Here is a 22,503-nt window from a genome sequence, read left to right on the forward strand (position 1 = left end):
GACATCTTCCATCAGAGGGCAGATTCTCCAGGAACTCCACCTCTTAGTGGGTAGGTCGTCTTTAGTGAGAAAGGTTAGATCAGGAGAGAGATGCAGTTCTCCCACTTAATGTGGCCCTCATCCCCAGATAGGGACACTATTTCTCTAACTCTAGCCCCAGAGGCTATAGCGAACCGAAAAAATAACCTTTTAGGTTAGATCCTTGAGGGAACAATACTCATTGTTCACAGGTGAGGCATAATGTAGGACCTTGTCCAAAGACCATGAGATGGTATATAGAAGAGGTCTAGTCGGGGATGACTTGCACATAGATATTGGTCCATGGATCCAAATATCCAATCAAGTGACCTCTCATGCAAGGTCGGCCATACCCTTGGTGCTTACTCAAGGGTTTATATGGGGACAAGGCCAAAGAACTAAAGTTCTCATAGTATCCAAGGATACACTGCCTCCTTTCCAAAGGCCATCGTGCTGTTGGCTGCCAGACCTTGAATATATAGGGGTGGACAGAGAAGAACAGGCAGAAGATCATGAGATTGCTTTCAGACCCTTTTGCTTTACAAAGCAACTTACTTTTCTCAAGAAGACTCGTATTGTCTTCTAGTTGACTAGACTTGTATTCTTCTAGGAATTTTATTTTGCCTTTTGAAATCCCAGTCTTTTTCCTAACCGTTAAGGGCAAGGAATTCATAAGATGGAGGGATGAGGTGTACTGTGATAAATCGCAGGGAGAAAACTTCTGAACCTCCTGGATAATCCTAGGTGCATAACTAGGACTAGCCTCAGCCTCAGTTCCTTCGTTACAGGGAACGGGGTGTTCTTGGGATACCTGGGAGCCAACAGAGCCCCTCTTCCCTGGAAGGGTCTCAGCATGTAGAGGGCCTTCCGGAGGAAATTTGATGGGCTGAACAGGAATTCTAAGTCCATCACTTCTATTGTAGAGACATGATGTCTGTTACCTCCATTAGAGGATCCTCGTATGGCGCTAAACAGCGAGATAGTATCTTGATAACGCTCGTGATGAAGAGAACGATCAGCAGCTCGGGGACTTGTTCCAATCTGGGAGGGAATGGGTCTGCGTCCATGTACCATTCCAACTCTATTGGGTTGAACCCGAGAAGAGCATCCGCTGTCACCTTGCGGATCATATATAAAAGAGCTGCTGATAGGCACCATTCTCTTAAGGAAGGGATGGCTAGCATTCCCTAATGAAATGAGACGTCCCTTATCCTCGACAGTTTCAACGCCTCATTATCGCTTCGACGCCCAGATGAACCTGAGGAGGTCTGATCAGTTTAGAGAGAGTTTCTACACCCATTACAGGAATAAAATGGCCTACGGGTCCCTGGCCTTTGGTCATTGTAGGGTAAGCGAAGAGGGAATGACCATCATTGGTCCTATTAGATCTCTTTGAGCGTTTGATGCATATCTTCTCCAGCCTCTTAACGCATCTTACAGCTGTGCACGTAGCACTGGGTCTGTCGTTATCGTGAACTGGAGAGAGTTCGAAACTCCTCCCTGTTAGCGTAATGGAATCCTGACTAATAACAATAGTCTCTTGACAGACCTTGCGATCTCCTTTCACATCCCCAAGGGAGAGGAGCGTTGGGGAGACTACAGGTTTCAATGATTTTTTAAAAAACATTGAAACCCCTGAGCTGGAGAGAATCGAGACTTCTTGAATGGAAGCTCATAGACAGTCGTTTTGGGTGCTGACCACCCCAGCCTGTCGTCCAGGGCCATTGTTGCCTGAACTCTTTCTAGGCTTGGTTTCACATGACTGTGTCTACTAGTTCCGTGAAGATCCTAGGACTGAGTCTAGTCCGACGAGAATCTTGTCTAGGATATATGTTATCTTCTGCAACTTGGATCCTAGGTAGAAGGGGAGGGGGTGATTGACTGGAAGTTGCCGATAGACATCTTACAGGTCTGGCTAGATTGTCAACACCCCTTATTAAATAAGGTCCTTATGTTCAGAAGGATTAACATTCTGAACTTGATGTTTTATTGGAACTTGTTGGGTGGCTCCAAGTCCAGAATGACTCAGAATTTTCTTGAGTCTTTCACGTGAACACTAAACAGCCTTCCTTGGATATCGATGGACTTTACTTTCCTCACCGCTGGTATGCTCTAGAGTCTAGAGCGCTAAGGTATACTCATCTAGGGGGATTTGAATATAAGAAGAGTTGAGGAAAGGATGGTGGAGGTATGTCCATTTCCATTCTAGTCTCATATTGGTTAGGCCTTGGACCCAAGGGTCAAACGTCCAGCGAGAAGCTTTCCTCCTACCAGAAGCATCTGTTTGCTTTGCATGATCAGAAAGTGTACATATCTGACCGTCTGTGGAACAACGGTCATTGTAACTGTGGGATACTGTTTAACATCCCAAGGAGAACTAAGAAACCCTTCCGTCCTTCATTTAGGCCATACCTGACCGTTTGCCTATATCAGCTTTTCAGTGTTTCACTGTAATAGGAGATTCCTTTCTATTGTATAAAGCTTAGGATAAGTACGCTGGAAAAGGATAGGAGAGATACATACGTGTGAATCTTTCCAGCCAACTGCTGCGGCCTTCCTAATTATTGATTCTAGAGCATCTCCTTTCAAGAAGGACCTGATGGAAGATTCTAGCCCATAAAGATAGAGTAGCGTAAACAGCGCCTACATCCAGGGAATTAATAATGAGAATCAAAGAGGTTGATGAAGAGTCAGCGTAAGAAAAAGGTCAGAGGGTCTCAGACGGGGTTGGGGATTTGGAAATAATATTGCCTGGGGCATGACCCTGCATATATCATGTTTGTGAAAATACTCATCTTTATAACTGCAGAAGACTGCGATGCATCATCTGGTGTCCCTCCTGTAAGGAAAGGAGAACAGAAATGAGTATTCAATTGATTATCGAAAGGATAAACAATTTGCAAAAATCATGTTTTGACAAAAATAGTTTAGGACAGAAAGCTAAAAGAGATAGTGGGAGACAATTACCCGTGTATCCCCTGTGAGCCAATGCTGTTACATCCCCTCAGTATTAAGATAAGGAAATTCCTCCAACCGGAGAATTCCCGGTAGAAAAGGGGGGGTCGAAGACCTAGGTGTAAGGAAGTGTACAAGCACTGTCCCCCTCTGATTTCACAATCAGAGTATCGAAGGAATGCCATTCTTTCGATATAGGAGCGGCACCAGCAGAAGCTCACACAAGATATGTTGATTAGAAAATAAAAGACATATATTTGTGCATCCTAACCAACCTATTTGCTGTGACCTCCCTTACAATATTAAATCAGGGAGTTTCCTGATCAGGGAAACTCAGGGATAAGGGCTCTCCCCTTTAGGGTTTAGAGGTGTCACACCACCAGCCCTTTACGAAATTTAATATTGCAGGGTAAAAGGAAACTGATTCCAAATCAGAATATTGACGAAATATTATTTTATTAATATAGAATTGGGTTCAGCAAATATCTGGGCAGGGATACCCAAGATATATTGGAAATAACTACTTGTATAATATATACGTTAGTTATCCATCTGCCGTATATACTATACTGCAAATATACTGACTACCTGTATAGACATATACTGTAGTTCAGCCGATATGTTGCCGGAGTAGCTAGCTCTTGCTAGAGCATCTAGCAAGCCAGATAAGAGAGAGAGAGAGAAATCATGGAGTGAAGGCTACCTATTACAGTAATAAAGGATTTAAAAGTATAATTTTACTGCCTTTCTCCGAAAAGAAGGTTCAAATGGAAGGGGAGCTATACCATTCAGGCTTCCATCTAGCCAAAGTACTATTGCCGGCTTACCACTGTAGGCCAGCCTCGGGCAGCACGAGTACAGTCAGCTTGCTACCAACTGAGTCAGTACCTATCTGTGCCGGCCTACTGCCGGCCAGAGCAATACGCCGACAACAGAAGTTGTGGCCAGCAGTTCAAGGGAGAACTGGAGAACCTTGGTGACAAAAGGGACCTCCCACCCACAGCCCTCATGGCCGCTGGAAGCCGTCAGTCGCCGACATATGTCAACTCCGGCAACCCACCGGCAATGGTAAGGTTGCAGGACGCCGGCTCAGGAAAGACAATGGCTCGGCCATCGTAAAAGAACAGAGAGAGGGGGGGAGGGTCCTATATGATGTATGGGAGGGACCGGCAATGTTGACGGACCTACACACCTTGAAGAAACTCTATTTCAGTACCGGCATAAGCACAAGCGGCAGGAGAATCAACTATTCTCCAGCTTAGGAGGTGCTAATACAGTTAAGTAGACGGCAGTCCATGCCGTTCCTCTCAACAAGGGAGAAACAGAGTTCCAATGCCGGCACCATCCTAGGTCACAAGAGTATACGACTCTACAGCCTAGGGTTTGCGAGCATAGGACTAGTCTACTAGACCACAGGGAGAAGGTGGCGGCAACATTTGACCACTTCAGGTGTAGTCTAGGGAGGGCTAGCCTCCTATGCCGACAGCTCAGCCGGCAGGGGAATGCAATCACCCTGCCGACCGACTGCCGACAAAAGACTAAATACTCTGAGGTTGTGATCGAATCCCAAAACTTTCCATCTGCTGTTAAGGGATGAGACAGAAAACTCTAGGCTAGTCATGCCTGAATTCGAAATTCAAGGCCGAAGCAGAGAGTTGTAGACTAAGGCTACTCTCAGAGGGAAGAGAGATTACCCATAAATCTCTAAACGAGACTAGTAACGGCTAATATAATTCCAGGAGATATCAATCTCTAAGGAATGATAACTGATACACAAGGGTAACCGGGGAAATGACGAAAGTATATGTTGTCTAGGCTAGGTTACGTAGACAAGGCGAGATCTCGGTTTCCTAAAATCACCAAAACTCTGACATATACGATCGACACAGAAAAAAAGGAAAAATTATGCATATAAATATCTTTACAATAAAAAATGCCTAAATAGCTTTCATACTAACAATTAATGCTATTTAAACAGGAAATGTCGTTCTGCTAACTAAATAACACGTGCCCAATGAACGATGGCGCCAATGGCGACACCGGTGATCGGCGTAGATCCAAACACTATAATTACACTAAATTCATTGTGAGGGTGGAACTAAAATACATATTGTAAAGAATAAATACTCAACTTTCTGGATGGAGAAAGAAGCCATAGAAAGCATAAAGACTCCTATAAATCGATCAAAAATGTCAGATCAACAGGGAACACCACCGTAGCGAGTCGCTACAGATAAAGGAATTACCGCCAGAGGGAGTTGGCACGGTTGTGATACGATAGTAGTAGGGGATCCAGGGTAATCTTTATTGTAGCTACCCTTCTAATTCTGCCACGTATCCCTTTCGAAGCGTAAAGGCTCTTCGGGGTGCAGATTGCCATGTGGCGTGTCAAGAATACGTCCCCTGATTATATACGATACCCTTGAGAGTAATCTTAAAGGTACTCGCGCAAGAAGTTAGAACTCTGTGAAACCTTTGGTTTGATTCTCTGGGAATATCACTGTGGTCATATATACCCTTGGAAAGCTACTAAAGGAACCATCCATCAGGACGTCATGGCTTCAGCCCAAAAAATCCTTTTTAATTACGCTGTAAACAAGTTGCCAATGTCATCTATTGGCACCAGTAAGAACTATTTGCACCTGGGTAATACTTTTATTACACTAATTGGTAAAGAATGTTTTAAGACAATAGAAATGTACTTTGATATCAATATCAGTACTCTTAATTATGCTTAATAGTAATATAATATTTCATTAGATAAATATATCATATCAGCTATGATAAAATTAAGACACTATGAGTCTGTTAAACTTTAATTTTAACTTAAACCGAAATGAACTCTTCCCTCGGACAGAAACTGCCAACAATATGCGATGTTTCGCACTAAATTAGACGAATAAAAAGACTTAAGAATCTTCTATGACAACAACTGTAAGACATATTATACTTGAATGTAATGCTGGGATAGTTATAAAGACTCGATTCATCTTATTTTCTGTGATTAAGTTTGTTTTGAGGTTTCTTAGACTGGCAGTCCTGGACGTTTATCGATAGTCAGCAGGGGTGATGACGACACAAAAGAAAAGACGAATAAGGAAAGTTAAAAAATTTTATACCATGATTACATGCATAGTATATACTGTGTATATATACACGCAAGTGTATATTGTGTCATTATTATTATTATTATTATTATTATTATTATTATTATTATTATTATTATTATTATCACGATAGACAGCTAACTGTCCAAAGTAACTGCATCAATTTAACCTTAATAATGTTTCTGTCTATCTGCAATAAAATGCACATATATATATATATATATATATATATATATATATATATATATATATATATATATATATATATATATATATATATATATATATATATATATATATAAATAAATAAATTTCCTTTTTCATAGATTGTGGGTTTATCTCCTTTGTGATACATATACTGAAAATTGTTTATATATATATATATATATATATATATATATATATATATATATATATATATATATATATATATATATATATATATATGTATATATATATATATATATATATATATATATATATATATATATATATATATATATATATATATATATATATATATATATATATATATATATATAGGAATGTGATATCCGGTGTTCCACAGGGTAGTGTTCCTGGCCCATTACTTTTTATACTATATACACATGACATGTGGTTTGGCCTAGAAAACAAGCTTGTTGCATATGCAGATGATGCTACTCTCTTTGCATCAATTCCATCCCCTGAATGTAGATCTAGGGTTGGTGAATCCCTTAATAGAGACTTAGCTAGAATTAGTGCATGGTGCAAATTATGGGGTATGAAGTTGAATCCTAACAAAACTCAAAGTATGATTGTAAGTAGGTCAAGGACGGTGGTTCCTCAACATCCGGATCTCAGTATTGATAATGTTTCTTTAAATATGTATGACTCTTTCAAAATTTTAGGTGTGATTCTCGACAGTAAATTTACTTTTGAGAAACATATAAGGTCTGTGTCTTCTTCAATTTCACAAAAAATAGGCTTATTGAGAAAGTCTTTCAAGATTTTCGGTGATCAATCTATTCTGAAGAAGTGTTTTAATTCTTTCATTCTACCTTGTTTTGAGTATTGTTCTCCTGTCTGGTCTTCAGCTGCTGATTCTCATCTTAATTTGTTGGACAGAAACTTACGGTCTATTAAATTTCTTATTCCTGATCTAGATATTAATCTCTGGCACCGTCGTTCAATTAGTTCATTATGCATGTTGCATAAGATTTTTCACAACTCTGACCATCCTTTACATTCAGATCTCCCTGGACAATTCTATCCTGTTCGTAATACTAGGCAGGCAGTTAATTCTAATAGCCAGGCCTTCTCCATCACGAGGCTCAATACTACGCAGTACTCTGGAAGTTTTATTCCAGCTGTGACCAAGTTGTGGAATGATCTACCTAATCGGGTGGTTGAATCAGTAGAACTTCAAAAGTTCAAAGTTGGAGCAAATGCTTTTTTGTTGACCAGGCGGACATAGTCTTTTTATAGTTTATTTATGACATATTTGTTTTTGATGTTGTTGATAGTTTATTATATGACATGTCTGTTTTGACGTTGTTTCTTATTTTAGAATGATTTATTGTTAATTTGTTCTCTTCATTTATTTATTTCCTTATTTCCTTTCCTCACTGGGCTATTTTTCCCTGTTGGAGCCCCTGGGCTTATAGCATCTTGCTTTTCCAACTAGGGTTGTAGCTTGGATAGTAATAATAATAATAATGATATATATATATATATATATATATATATATATATATATATATATATATATATATATATATATATATATATATATATATATATATATATATATATATATACACACACACAAACAATTTTCAGTATATGTATCATAAAGGAGATAAACCCGCAATCTATGAAAAAGGAAATTTATTTTGCGCTTTCGAAGGGACCATCTCCCTTCCTCTTCAGAAAACAAATAGTTACAAATTTTCTAAAAATAGTTACAAAAAGATTCGTAAGGAATAGAGTGCCCGTTACAGTCTTAACGAAAATTAACACTGTTCATGGTGGTTTGCTTACCTAGTTCAACAGTTCTTTAACAAAAGTTATATTGTTTTTTGACAAAATCATTTTAGAATACCTCTAATTTAAAATTACCTTCATATTAATTTAAATTCTTAGAATTTTGAAATAAAACAGCTTCAACTAATTTTTGTCTATATGTGTCATGCATTGATATCACTTTGTCCATATGCTTAAAATTTATCGGATGATTTTCCCAGGTTATGTGTTTAAATACAGCGCTATTTTCATCTCCTCATCCAGTGGAATATCTATGTTTTCTTTGTCTTCTTCTGAAATCTACTGACTCTCCTATAAAAACCTTATCACATGTTCCGCATGGTAATTTATATATACATGATTTAGTGGCTGTAGTCTCTTTCGCAGATTTTGTCAGTACTTTTTTTAATAGTTAGGTTATTATTGAATACTGCAACAATTTTACAATTTCCCAGGCAGGTAGCGAATACCGTGTTGTCTTGGCTTGTTTGGGGTGTGACATGCTAAGATTGGGTTGTGGCTAAAAGGTGAGAAGAATGCAACTGAGTGAGTTTATTACGACACATCGAATATATATACACACTAGTTCCCAGTGAGAAGGTCACAAAATACAAACATGCTATTTCTTGTCAAACCGGGAACTGGTTCAGTTAACAGTTGATAATGAAATGGGCAGACATGTTAATACAAGTTGCTGTCAGTCTGAGGGGAGTGCTAAGATACAAAGGATATTATATACGAAAAAAGAGAAATGTCGTTACTATGTACGCTCGTGTGACACACAGGTGGTACATGGCTCCCCACAAAAAATGGCATACTGTACATGTTAAATAGGGCGCCTTGATCTAGAGAGACGAACTGTAAGCAGGTCATCTGGCAGGAGAAAAGCAGGTTTTAGACGATCAATGGAGACCCAGTCTTCTTTGCCACGAATGTTTAGTAAGAATGCTTTCAAATTATGTTGGATCAAAAGGAAAGGGCCCATGTAAAGGGGCATTAGAGCTGGATTGCTAGTGTCGTTGCGTAGGAAGATGTGCTTTGTAGAGTGCAAGTCTGTTGGTATGTGATGCTTCGCTGGGGGCTTGTAAGTCTGGAGGCATGGAGTAAATTTTCCCACGATGTGACGTAAGCGCTGGAGATCGTCAGAGGAGGTTGCAAAAGGAAAAAATTTGGCAGAGACAACCAACGGGCCGCCATAAACCATTTCAGCAGTTGGAGTGGGACATCAAAGCTGCTTTGGGGTGCGATGAAAAACGTTCAACCATTCCATTGGCAACAGGGTTGTAGGCAGTTATCTTATGTAGAGTAATGCCCAGGAGATTCGCTAATGATGTCCACAATTAAGAAGTGAACATGGTACCTCTGTCAAAAGTAATATGCTCAGGGATACCAAATCATGCTATCCATCCTGAGAGTAAGGCAGACGTACAAGAGGTGGATGTTGCAGTTTCCATGGGAATGGCTTCAGGCCAACAAGTTGAACGACTGATGATGGCAAACAGGTAATAATGTTCTTGTGATGTGGGTAGGGGGCCCACAACATCGACATGAATGTAGGTGAAACAAAGCTGAGATTGAGGAAAGGTTCCCATTCCTGATTCCATATGTCGATGTAATTTGGTAGGTTGGCAAGAGGTAGAGGTGCGGACCCAAACCTTAGCATCCTTAGTAATGCTCTACCAAATGTACTTCATCTTCAGCAGCTGTGCAATAGAACTGCGCGGGGGATTTGAAATGCCATAAATTGAATCAAACACCTGTCGGCGGATGAGAGCAGGAATCCATGGTCGTGGTCTACCAGTACTGACGTCAAAGAGGAGGGTGGTGTTGGAGTCTTCGAGGGGGATTTATTCCCAACGTAGGGATTTGCAGTATGTCCTACATGCTTGATACTCTGGATCCTGTCATTGGGCTTCAGCCAAGGCGTTGTAGTCCGATCCCATTTTAATGGCGTGTTTCTTGACAGGGCATCAGCAACGGGATTCATTTTCCCAAGTACGTGTTGAAGGGTGCAATTGTATTCAGCCATGACGGTGAGATGTTGGCGTTGACTGGCAGACCAGGCGTCAGACTGTCGAGTGAAGGCGTGCACCAGAGGCATGTGGTCTGTGTGAATGACAAAGGGCGTACCTTCTAAGAAATGGCGAAAATGATAGAAAGGCAAGTGCACCTCCAGCAATTCGATAACGAAGGTAGAATAACCCGATTGTGCCTTGGACAGTTTTCTGCTGAAGAAAGCCAATGGGCGGGACGTGCCGTTGACCACCTGTTCAAGTAGTGCACCAATAGCGATGTAGCTGGCATTGGTGAAGAGAAGGAGAGGGGCACATGGGTTGGGAAAAGTGAGAGAAACCGTGGTTTATAGGGGAATTCTTTGCATTGCAGAAGGCTGCTTATTGAAGGGGACCCCACTAAAGGTCTTTTGGCTTGCCCTTGAGGGAGGCGTAGAGGAGAGCAAGAGTGGCGGCAATTGCTGATCATGCCCAAGAATTCCTGCAGGGCTTTGATGGTTGAGGGCGTGGGGAAGTTCTGAACGGCTGCTACCTTCTCAGGGAGTGGATGGAGTCCTTCAGGAGTGATGTAGTGCCCTAAGAATGACACTTCGTTGGCGAAAATGGTACACTTGTCTTACCGGACTAAAAGGCCGTTTTGTTGCAGGCGGTCAAGCACGATGCGCAGGTGACGGAGGTGTTCCTCTTTAGAGGAAGAGAACAAAAGTATGTCGTCCATATAACATACGCAGAAGGGGGGGTCCCCTAAAATGTTATCCATGAGACGTTGAAAAGTGGCCTCAGCATTACGAAGACCAAATCAGGAGTAATTGAAGGTGTATGTACCAAAGGGATTGATGATGGCGGTCTTGGGGATGCATTCTGGGTTCATAGGGACCTGATAATACCCCTTCAAGAGGTCGAGCATGGAGAAAACCTTTGCTTTGTGCAGGTAGGAGGTAACGTCCGCAACGTTTGGGAGGGGGAAGGGATCCGGTTCTGTTTGCATGTTCAGGCACCTGTAATGCCCACACGGACAGAGGGAGCTGTCTTTCTTCAGGACGATGTATAAGGGTGACGACCATGGGCTAGAGGCCTTTTAGCAAAAGCCCATTTCTTCAATTTCGGCGAATGTGTTTGGGGGCTGTCAATCGATCTGGTGCCAGACGTCTGAATTTGGTGAAGACTGGGGGCCCTGTTGTCTTGAAATGGTGATAAAACGGCTTTAGAAGCAAAGCGAAAAATTTATTTTTGGGTGAGATGGCCATGTCGTCCTGATGGAAGCTTCCTATAGACAGCTCTCTAAGGGATATTTGGCTAGAGTAATACTCCCAGGGAATTGACCATAGGTCTCTAGAATTCTAACTCCGGGCATCATATACCAAAGGCATTTCCCCCAATTTTGGGGGGTAGCCGACATCAACAATGAAACAAAACAAAAAGGGGACCTCTACTCTCTACGTTCCTTCAGCCTAACCAGGGACTCAACCGAGTTCAGCTGGTACTGCTAGGGTGCCACAGCCCAACCTCCCACTTTATCCATCACAGATGAAGCTTCATAATGCTGAATCCCCTACTGCTGCTATCTCCGTGGTCATCTAAGGCACCGGAGGAAGCAGCAGGGCCTACCGGAACTGCGTCACAATCGCTCGCCATTCATTCCTATTTCTAGCATGCTCTCTTGCCTCTCTCACATCTATCCTCCTATCACCCAGAGCTTTCTTCACACCATACATCCACCCAAACCTTGGCCTTCCTCTTGTACTTCTCCCATCAACTCTTGCATTCATCACCTTCTTTAGCAGACAACCATTTTCCATTCTCTCAACATGGCCAAACCACCTCAACACATTCATATCCACTCTAGCCGCTAACTCATTTCTTACACCCGTTCTCTCCCTCACCACTTTGTTCCTAACCCTATCTACTCGAAATACACCAGCCATACTCCTTAGACACTTCATCTCAAACACATTCAATTTCTGTCTCTCCATCAATTTCATTCCCCACAACACTGATCCATACATCACAGTTGGTACAATCACTTTCTCATATAGAACTCTCTTTATATTCATGCCCAACCTTCTATTTTTTACTACTCCCTTAACTGCCCCCAACACTTTGCAACCTTCATTCACTATCTGACGTACATTTGCTTCCACTCCACCATTTGCTGCAACAACAGACCCCAAGTACTTAAACTGATCCACCTCCTCAAGTAACTCTCCATTCAACATGACATTCAACCTTGCACCACCTTCCCTTCTCGTACATCTCATAACCTTACTCTTACCCAAATTAACTCTCAACTTCCTTCTCTCACACACCCTTCCAAATTCTGTCACTAGTCGGTCAAGCTTCTCTTCTGTGTCTGCTACCAGTACAGTATCATCCGCAAACAACAACTGATTTACCTCCCATTCATGGTCATTCTCGCCTACCAGTTTTAATCCTCGTCCAAGCACTCGAGCATTCACCTTTCTCACCACTCAATCAACATACAAGTTAAACAGCCACGGCGACATCAAACATCCCTGTCTCAGCCCCACTCTCACCGGAAACCAATCACTCACTTCATTTCTTATTCTAACTCATGCTTTACTACCTTTGTAGAAACTTTTCACTGCTTGCAACAACCTTCCACCAACTCCATATAACCTCATCACATTCCACATTGCATCCCTATCAACTCTATCATATGCTTTCTCCAGATCCATAAAAGCAACATACACCTCCTTACCTTTTGCTAAATATTTCTCGTATATCTGCCTAACTGTAAAAATCTGATTCATACAACCCCTACCTCTTCTAAAACCACCCTGTATTTCCAAGATTGCATTCTCTGTTTTATCCTTAATCCTATTAATCATTACTCTACCATACACTTTTCCAACTACACTCAACAAACTAATACCTCTTGAATTACAACACTCATGCACATCTCCCTTACCCTTATATAGTGGTACAATACACGCACAAACCAAATCTACTGGTGCCATTGACAACACAAAACACATATTAAATAATCTCACCAACCATTCAAGTACAGTCACACCCCCTTCCTTCAACATCTCAGCTTTCACACCATCCATACCAGATGCTTTTCCTACTCTTGTTTCATCTAGTGCTCTCCTCACTTCCTCTATTGTAATCTCTCTCTCATTCTCATCTCCCATCACTGGCACCTCAACACCTGCAACAGCAATTATATCTGCCTCCCTATTATCCTCAACATTCAGCAAACTTTCAAAATATTCCGCCCACCTTTTCCTTGCCTCCTCTCCTTTTAACAACCTTCCATTTTCATCTTTCACTGTCTCTTCAATTCTTGCGCCAGCCTTCCTTACTCTCTTCACTTCTTTCCAAAACTTCCTTTATTCTCTTCATATGACTGACCCAATCCCTGACCCCACCTCAGGTCAGCTGCCCTCTTTGCCTCACGTACCTTGCGCTTTACTTCCACATTTTTCTCTCTATATTTTTCATACTTCTCTATACTATTACTCTGCAGCCATTCTTCAAAAGCCCTCTTTTTCTCTTCCACTTTTACCTTCACTCCTTCATTCCACCATTCACTGCCCTTCCTCATGCTGCCTCCAACAACCTTCTTGCCCCATACATCACTTGCAATCCCAACATAATTTTCTTTTACTAACTTCCACTCCTCCTCTAAATTACCAGTTTCTCTTACTCTCACCTCGTCATATGCCAATTTCAACCTTTCCTGATATTTACTTTTTACCCCCGGTTTTATTAGCTCTTCAACCCTCACTAGCTCCCTTTTACATCCACCTACTCTATTCCCCCACTCTTTTGCTACAACTAATTTTCCTTCCACCAAAAAATGATCAGACATACCGTTAGCCATACCCCTAAACACGTGCACGTCTTTCAATCTTCTAAACATTCTTTTAGTTATCAACATATATTCCATTAATTCCCTTTCTACTACTCTTCCATTTGCCACTCTTACCCATGTATACTTATTTTTATCTTTCTTTTTAAAAAAGCTAGCACTTATTACCATCTCTTGTTCAACAAACATATCTACCAGTCTCTCACCACTCTCATTTTCACCTGGTACGCCATACTTCCCAATGACACCTACCTCTCCAGCTCCCACTCTAGCATTTAAGTCACTCATTACAACTACATAATTTCTTCTACCCATTCCTTCTGCACACCTAGTTAATTCATTCCAGAACTCATTCCGCTCTTCTTCACTTTTCTCACTACCTGGCCCATATGCACTGACAAACGCCCAACATTCCCTACCCAACCTAACCCTTACCCACATTAACCTAGATGATATCTCCTTCTATTCCACTACTTTACCTGTCATCCATTCACTCAGCAATAACGCCACACTCTCTCTCGCTCTTCCCCTTTCAATCCCAGACACTCTACCAGACATTTCACCAAACATCACTTCACCATTTCCTTTCATCTTTGTCTCACACAAGGCCAATACATCCATCCTTCTACTTCTAAACATACTTCCAATCTCACATCTTTTACTCTCTATCGTACTACATCCACGCACATTCAAACACCCCAGCTCCATCTCTTTCTCGATGTCTCGTAGGATTTTTATACAGGAGAGGGGGTTCCCAGCCCCCTCCTCCCGGGCATGAGTATCATTAAAATTTTCCTTAAGGATATTGCATAATATCAGGGGATGTATATCTTGATACGACACATGGCAATCTTCACACCGAATAGAATTTTCGCTCTGAGGGGGAAGAGTGGCGAAATCGAAGGGTAGCCGTTATCAAGGATACCCTTCCTTCCTACTATTACAGGCCCAAAATGGTGGCTCATTCCTTGTAGCATTGAGCATGGTGCTACAGATATAGTAGTTTTGGGAGTGGATTATTACATAATCTTTTTCTTAGAAAAGGTGGGTGGGTCCTAATGGACGACATGGCCATCTCACCTAAAAACAGATTTTTCGCTTTGCTTCAAAACTCGTTTTTTTTGGGCTCAAGCCATGTCGTCCTGATGGAAACTTACCAAAGATATACTTGAAAGTACTGTATCTGTGGGTTTGTATAAGTGCCTCAACCTTGGGTCAGCTTCTAAAAGCTCATTTAGACCGCTGAAATATATGACGATACCGTTATACGTCATTACCACTAATCATGGAGTAATGGTAGGGCTTCCTGCCTCCGGCAGGGAAATGTTGTACTTGACGATAGAAGCACAAAGTTTGTATTCATATAGTAAAAATTATAAATATCATTCAGATCTTTTTGTTCATTTGATTAAGTACCTTAGGTATGAATTTTACTTAGGAAAATAAGTAAAAGGACTCCGGCTAAGTTTATTTAGCTACATATGGGGCGAAATAAGACGCAATTACACGTTTACCATTTATTAAATTGATAATAAAATGGAACAAAAGTTGTAATATAGTTTGACATAGAATTATAAATTGAACGTATACAGATAAAAATGTGTTCTACCTGAAAGGGAAGAAAATATTAGTGGCCACTCAGAATCAGTTGAAAAATTATTAAGATAATTTTACTGTAATTGTTGGTTAACTATCAACACTGTGTACAAGTATACACATGATACTAGTGTCATTGGTATAATTCTGCACCTGAAAAGAACAGTCCGACCCATAAAACGTATTGCACTGGAAGGTGACAACACCTTTTCGCCCGAATTGAAAAGTCCCACTCAATTCAATGTTCATCGCAGCACTAGATGACAGGTTTCACCACACTACCTGCCGTCACCACATAAGGTTCCAACGCGTGCACTTGCTCCGCATAATGTTTATAAAACACTCTGGAGGATTTCCAAGCAGTGTATGAGCGATGATGCTCAAAGTCCATATACTGAAAAAGTTCAGTGAGGAAGCAATATTTCTCGGATCATGACCTGCGGGTGTACTATTAGGATCCGCTCTGCGAATAGAGAGACATCTTCCTTCAGAAGGCAGTTTCTCCAGGGACCCCACCTTTTGGTGAGTAGCTTTTTTTTGGTGAGAAAAGTGGGATCCTTAAAGAGATTCAGTTCTCCCACTTCTGTGAACTGAATATGGCCCTCGTCTCTTGAAAGGGCTAATATTTTACTAACTCTAGCCCCGGAGGCTATAGCGAACAGGAATATCACTTCTTGTGTTAGGTCCTTGAGGGAGCAATCTTCATTGTTCAAGGTTGAAGCATGATATAAGATTTTATCCAGAGACCATGAAATGGGCTTCGGAGAGGCTGCTGGTCTAAGTCTAGTGCATGCCTTCAAAATCTTGTTGAAAATTCAGTTCGCCAGGTCTACCTGGAAGGCGTATAGAAGAGGTCTTGTCAAAACTCACTTACACGTAGTTAGCGTGGTGGCAGCCAAGCCTTGCTCATGAAGGTGGATGAAGAAGGACAGGCTAAAGTCTACTGAGATTTCTTTCAGCCTTTTTGCTTTAACAGAAGCAACCCACTTTTTCCAAGATGATTCGTATTGTCTTCTGGTTGACTTTGACTTGTTTTCTTCCTGCAAAACTATACTGCCTTTCGAGATCTCAAATCTTCTTGACAGCTAAGGTGAGAAAATCATGAGATGAAGGTTTTAAGTTCTCAGTGATGAAGCGAAGACAGACGACTTCTGAACCAATTTGGATAGAGCTGGGTTCGGTAGAGGGACCAGGCCTAGTTTCAGTTCCACCACCAGAGGGAACCAATTGCTCCTGGGTCACTTGGGGGCCACTACTGCTGTAGTTCCCTTGAAGGATTGCAGCTTTTTGAGGACTTTCACCAGAAGATTCGTTGGAGGGAGCAGGTAGATCCGGGTCCATCTGTTCTAATCGATGGACATGGTGTTTGTCGCTTCTGCCAGGGGGTCCTCATATGGGGCTACATATCGAAGTAGTTTCCTGTTGTCGTTCATCGTGAAGAGATCGATTTGCAGTTCTGGGACTTTTTCCAAGAAGAAGGAGAATGAGTCTACGTCTAGGGACCATTCTGACTCTATCGGCTTTAGCCTGGATAGAGCGTCCGCTGTCACATTGCGGAACCCTTGTAGGTGAACTGTTGATAAGTGCCATCTCTTCTTTTTCGCTAAACGAAAGATGGCTAACATCACATGGTTGATGTGGGGCAATCTCAAGCTTTGTCTGTTCAGACATCTCACTATCACTTCGCTGTCCAAGACCAACCTGATTTGGGCTGATCTGTGAGGGGATAGTTTCTTCAGCGTCAAGAGGACTGCCATGGCCTCCAGAATATTGATGTAAAAGGTCTTGAACAGGGATGACCAGGTCCCTTGGGCTTTCCTTTGATGGGAGTGACCTCCCCATCCTTCCGTCGAGGCATCCGTGTGGATGATCACCAATGTGGGAGGTGATTGTAAGGGAACGGTCCTTGTTAGGCTCTTGACCTTCGATCGTGGCTTGAGAAGTGATCGTAGTGAGGTTGGTACTGGTCTCTGTAGATCTCATATGTGGATGAGATCATGGTGAGGGTTGGATGAAGATTGTTTGGGCATGCTTTTCGCACTCCCCAGGAGAGATTAGTTCACCAAACTTTCAACTGGGCTCCACAAGGCACTAAAAGAGTTTAAAGACCCAGTCCTATATGACTGAAGGCTATGAAGTCTGAAGTAGACAATGGTGAATGGAGAAAATTAATTTAAAAGCTGAAGTTAGAGACGACTGGGAAAATTTAACCGAGGGCCTTTGCGTCAATAGCCGTAGTAGATGATGATGATGATACATCAAGGTAGGCAGTATCTATTTATGGATAAATATATTTATACATATACATGAAAATTGTACCTATACTTGAAGGTACATAGTATATATATAGATACATACAGTATATTTATATAAATACTGTACATAAATTCTGTACCTATACTTTGGGATACACAGTATTTATATATAAATACATATATATTTTTATATATACAGTACATGAATACTGTACCTATACTTCAAAGTACACAAAATCTATATATGCAAATACATATATTTTCACTTATAAATACTGTATCTATACTTCAAATATATTTTTACATATACATAAATACTGCACCTATATCTAGGCTATATATAAATACAATCATAAAGCATCCCTATACTTAAAGGTACAAAAGATTAATAAATATACAGAATGTACGGATTGCCGAAGATGCACAGGAAAGGCTTATCCATGAGGCCGATTACTTCAACTCGTAATTGTGTAACTTACAACATAACTAATGGATTGCAAAACTACTTTCTCCATGTCTTGGCACCATATCATACTCCCATTTAAAAGATACTTGTGATTTTGTTGATAGAATCAGGAATATTGATTTACGAAATATAAAGTTAGTTTTGATGTTAAATCTTGGTTCACCAAAGTCCCAGTGTAAGTATGTCTTTAGTACTTAAGTAACAAAATCTATACATTAGATTTAAGTATACATGTACCTAATGATATACTTATAAAGTTGGTAGAATTTTGTGTTTCTGAGTCTTATTTTACTTGTAATGGTCAAATTTTCTCTCAAATATAATGTTTTCCGATAGGGTCTCCCCTGTCTCTTGTTTTAGCAAATATTTTTTATGGATATTTTCTAAACTGAGCTTTTACCTGACCTTTTAGATTTTTATGTTACTTGGGTGAGATATGTTAATGATATTTTTGCTGTTGTTCCGTGTTATCTTAATATCATAAACTTTTTAGTCTTTGAATAATCTTCATCCTTCTATTGAATCCAAGGGGTAAATAAAAAACAATAATGAATTACCTTTCTTAGACACTCTAGTAATCCATCCAGAATTGGGCTGTCCTTGATTCAAAATTTAAAGAAAGGAAACACATTCAGATTCATATATACATGCATTTTTAAGCCATATAAGAACTACAAAAAATTAAACTTATTTCTAACTTATCTTAAGTCCTTATAAAATTTGTGATCAGAAATTTATTGAATGTGAAATTAGTTATTTTAAAATGATTTTCAGAAAACATGGCTACAATTTTGAGTTTATTGAAAAAGCACACCTGAAAGCCTGGAAAACATACTTTGTTGTAAAGAAAAAAGAGCCGTTTCTAAAGACTGATATTTCTTCTTGTCATTCCCCTGTAACACATGTGTGTCACACGAGCGTACATAGTAACGACATTTCTCTTTTTCGTATAAATCATCCTTTGTATCTTTGCTCTCCCATCGCACTGACAGCAACTTGTATTGATATGTCTGCCTATTTCATTGTTAACTGTTAACAGAACCGGTTGTTTGTTTGATAAGAAATAGCATGTTTGTATTCTGTGACCTTACTAGGACCTAGTGTGTATGCATACTCAATGTGTCGTAACAAACTGACTCAGTTGCATTCATCTCGCCTTTCAGTCACAACCTACTCTTGGCACGTCACATTGGTGACCCTGGAGTGTGACTCGCTCCTCCCGCCTCCACACCCCCCCCCCCCCTGTTACTATGGCGGACTCTATAGAATTTGGCGTTGCCCCTTTCAAACTTTCGTCGTTCGCCAGCGGAGAAGCGTTTGCTTGGTTTCAGCGCATAGAAGTCCAGTTCCGCATCAAGGGCGTGAATCTCTCAACCACCAAAGCAGATTATGTTCTTGCGACGATATTGAGGACACCATCCCGGAAATCTCCGACTGGCTTTGTGAACAAGGAGACACCCTAATAGCGTATGACACCCACAAAACATATCTTCTGCAGCAGTATTCGCCGTCGCCAGCGCCCGTATAGCAAAGCCTTTTCAGCTCTCTCAGCAACCGTAGGGGGACCAAAGAGGTTCGCTAGCCTTCATGGAAATGACCAGTATTGTTCGCCAGAAACCTGCCGCAGACGGCTCTAGGCGTGAGGTGAACCTACTTTGCGCCCTTTGGGTATGCCATTTACCCGAACCTGTACGCATTGCCATACCTGACGTCTATAGTTTACCCATAAAGGACTTGATGACCAAAGCTGACGCCTTTATGGACAGCCACTTCACAACCCTCAAGACCTCAATCAACACCTCCACTCCTGACAAAGATGATACTTATTCAATGTCAACCGAAGCTGACGTGAATGCCGTAGGACACACACGCCTACCCTGTGACGTGCCGGAGCGGAGATAAAGCAACCCATCACCAACCACTCACTCGCGCCCCAACCAACGACTTCTACAGCCACTTACTACCACTCATCGGCCCCAGTTTTGCTACTACCACTCCAGATTCAGGGATGCTGCGAAGAAATGTGCCAATGATTGTCAGTGGCCAGAAAACGTGTAGGTGACCGAGGACATGACTAGGGGTGTCCAGAATGAATGCCCTGATGATGAAAGTTTGATTTACTTGGGAGGTTGGTACATAAAAGAATTCCTAAAGGAACAGAAAAAAGAGGAATGGATGGAAAGAGTGCGAGCAGTGATTAAAGGAGAATTGGAGAGTTATCCGTCATTTCTGGATGTGCCTAGTGAGAAGTTTTTTTTTATAGAAAATGATATCTTATATTGTGCTTACGGGAGAAGGGGAGGGGAATTTTGTGCACGGGTAGTTCTTCCTCTCTCTTTAATTAAACGAGCTATCCACATTGTACATGCAAGTCCGTTTGCATGGCATTTAGTGATTGATAGAACATTAAGGAGAGCACGTGAATCCTTCTTTTGGTTAGGAATGAAAAAATGTATAGAGAATTATAGAAAAGGCTGTCATGCTTGTAACTGTTTCAAAGAACATAAAAACACTGTACTGGAAGCCAGAAAGTGGCCTGTGATTCCTATTAAATTTTATAGAGTGCATATGGATATAGTAGGACCATTTCCTACTGTTTCAACATAACATAAGTATATATATATATATATATATATATATATATATATATATATATATATATATATATATATATATATATATATATATATATTTGTGGATGCATTTACTGGGTATGCTCATACTTACGCAATGTTGGATAAATCGGCAAATTCATTAGCCCAGGCGCTGTGCTCTTTCATTACTAGGTTTGGTTGCTCGAAAATTTTGATAAGTGATAATGGTCTTCAGTTTATAAATAAGGTGGTGAAATGGTAGAATCCCATTATAGGGAAGTAGTGCGAATTTTGTATTACTTAGAGGCTGATGACCCCCATCTCTGGCACGCCATTCTTCCTACTGCTGAGCTAGCTTTGAACATTGCGTATAATGCTTCTCTCGGGGACACGTCTTTCTTTTTAGTGTATGGACAGGATCCTGTGTTACCATATACAGTACTCATTAATTCGCAACAATTGCCAAATTCTTCAACTGAGCAATACCGTGTATATTTATTAAATCTATTGAGGAGAGTAATGAACATCACTGAAAGGTTTTTGAAAAGAGCTAATGAAAATCAGAGCTCAAAGTATGATGGTCGGCTCAAAACTGCACTGGTAAAAGTATTTGTGGGCGATCGTGTGTATTTGAAATGATTACAACCTAGGAAACACAAACTAGAGCCAGCGTATCTGGGTCTGTACCAAGTAAAGATGGTTAAATCTAGCACAGTTGTGATACAAAGCCTTATTAATGGCGCAGTGTCTGAACATCATACATGTGGTGCCTGAAGAGGTATTTATCAAAAGTGTTCCTCCATACCCAATGCATACGTGACATTCCTCGAGTTGAGTAGAATTTTTTTTCCTTTAGTGTTGATGTTGTTTGAACTGTCCTCATTTCTTCTTTTGATGTGTTTCAAATAAACTTGATCCTAACAAAGTGTTCTTATGTTGATGTTTAATGTATATGTAAAATGTTGTGGTAATTTTGCTGAGGGTGGCAATACGTATAACATTGCTGAGCGAACCTAGAAACAATCAGAGGTGAAATACGTCAGGTAAGAACCATCAGGCGGATGCTGTATTATTCATGTATTTATATGATTCCTGGTTGCTGGAGCCGGAACTGTTCCTGAATGGCAAGTGACTGTGGGATTAAAGTTCAGCCTTGAGGATAAGCAGTGCTAGAGAATGTGTAGATATGAATACCTTATACTTAATTTCATAAGAGTAGGTCAGGAAGATGAATGATTTTCTCGGGAAAACGGCTTAAGGCCAACGGTTAAAGTTGCAAGAGCAAGTGTTGTAGTGATTTAATTGAATGGCGAAACGGTGGTTGTGAGATGTGTTGTAAAATTATGCCGTAAACCCTGACAAGTAAAATTGCCCGCAACCAGAATGTTATTGATGAGTTTGTGTAAAACTGTTGTTATGATTTTATACACTTTTGGTATTCTGTATTTTAGTTGCAGAGGTCTCAAGAAGAAATAAGTGGAATTATTTATATTATATCATGTACATTTTTTCATGCAATATTTTATTTTTAACTTTTTTTTCGTGGAAGATGTGTTTATTTTTTTGCGTGACTTCTATATATACATTTTTTGTTGCATTTCCGTTTAGTACATGCCATGCCTATTCCGGGTCAGAGTGTCCTCCATAGGCCTATATCATAG

This window comes from Palaemon carinicauda, chromosome 31, assembly GCF_036898095.1.
Source record: "Palaemon carinicauda isolate YSFRI2023 chromosome 31, ASM3689809v2, whole genome shotgun sequence".
In the NCBI taxonomy this organism is placed as follows: Eukaryota; Metazoa; Arthropoda; class Malacostraca; order Decapoda; family Palaemonidae; genus Palaemon; species Palaemon carinicauda.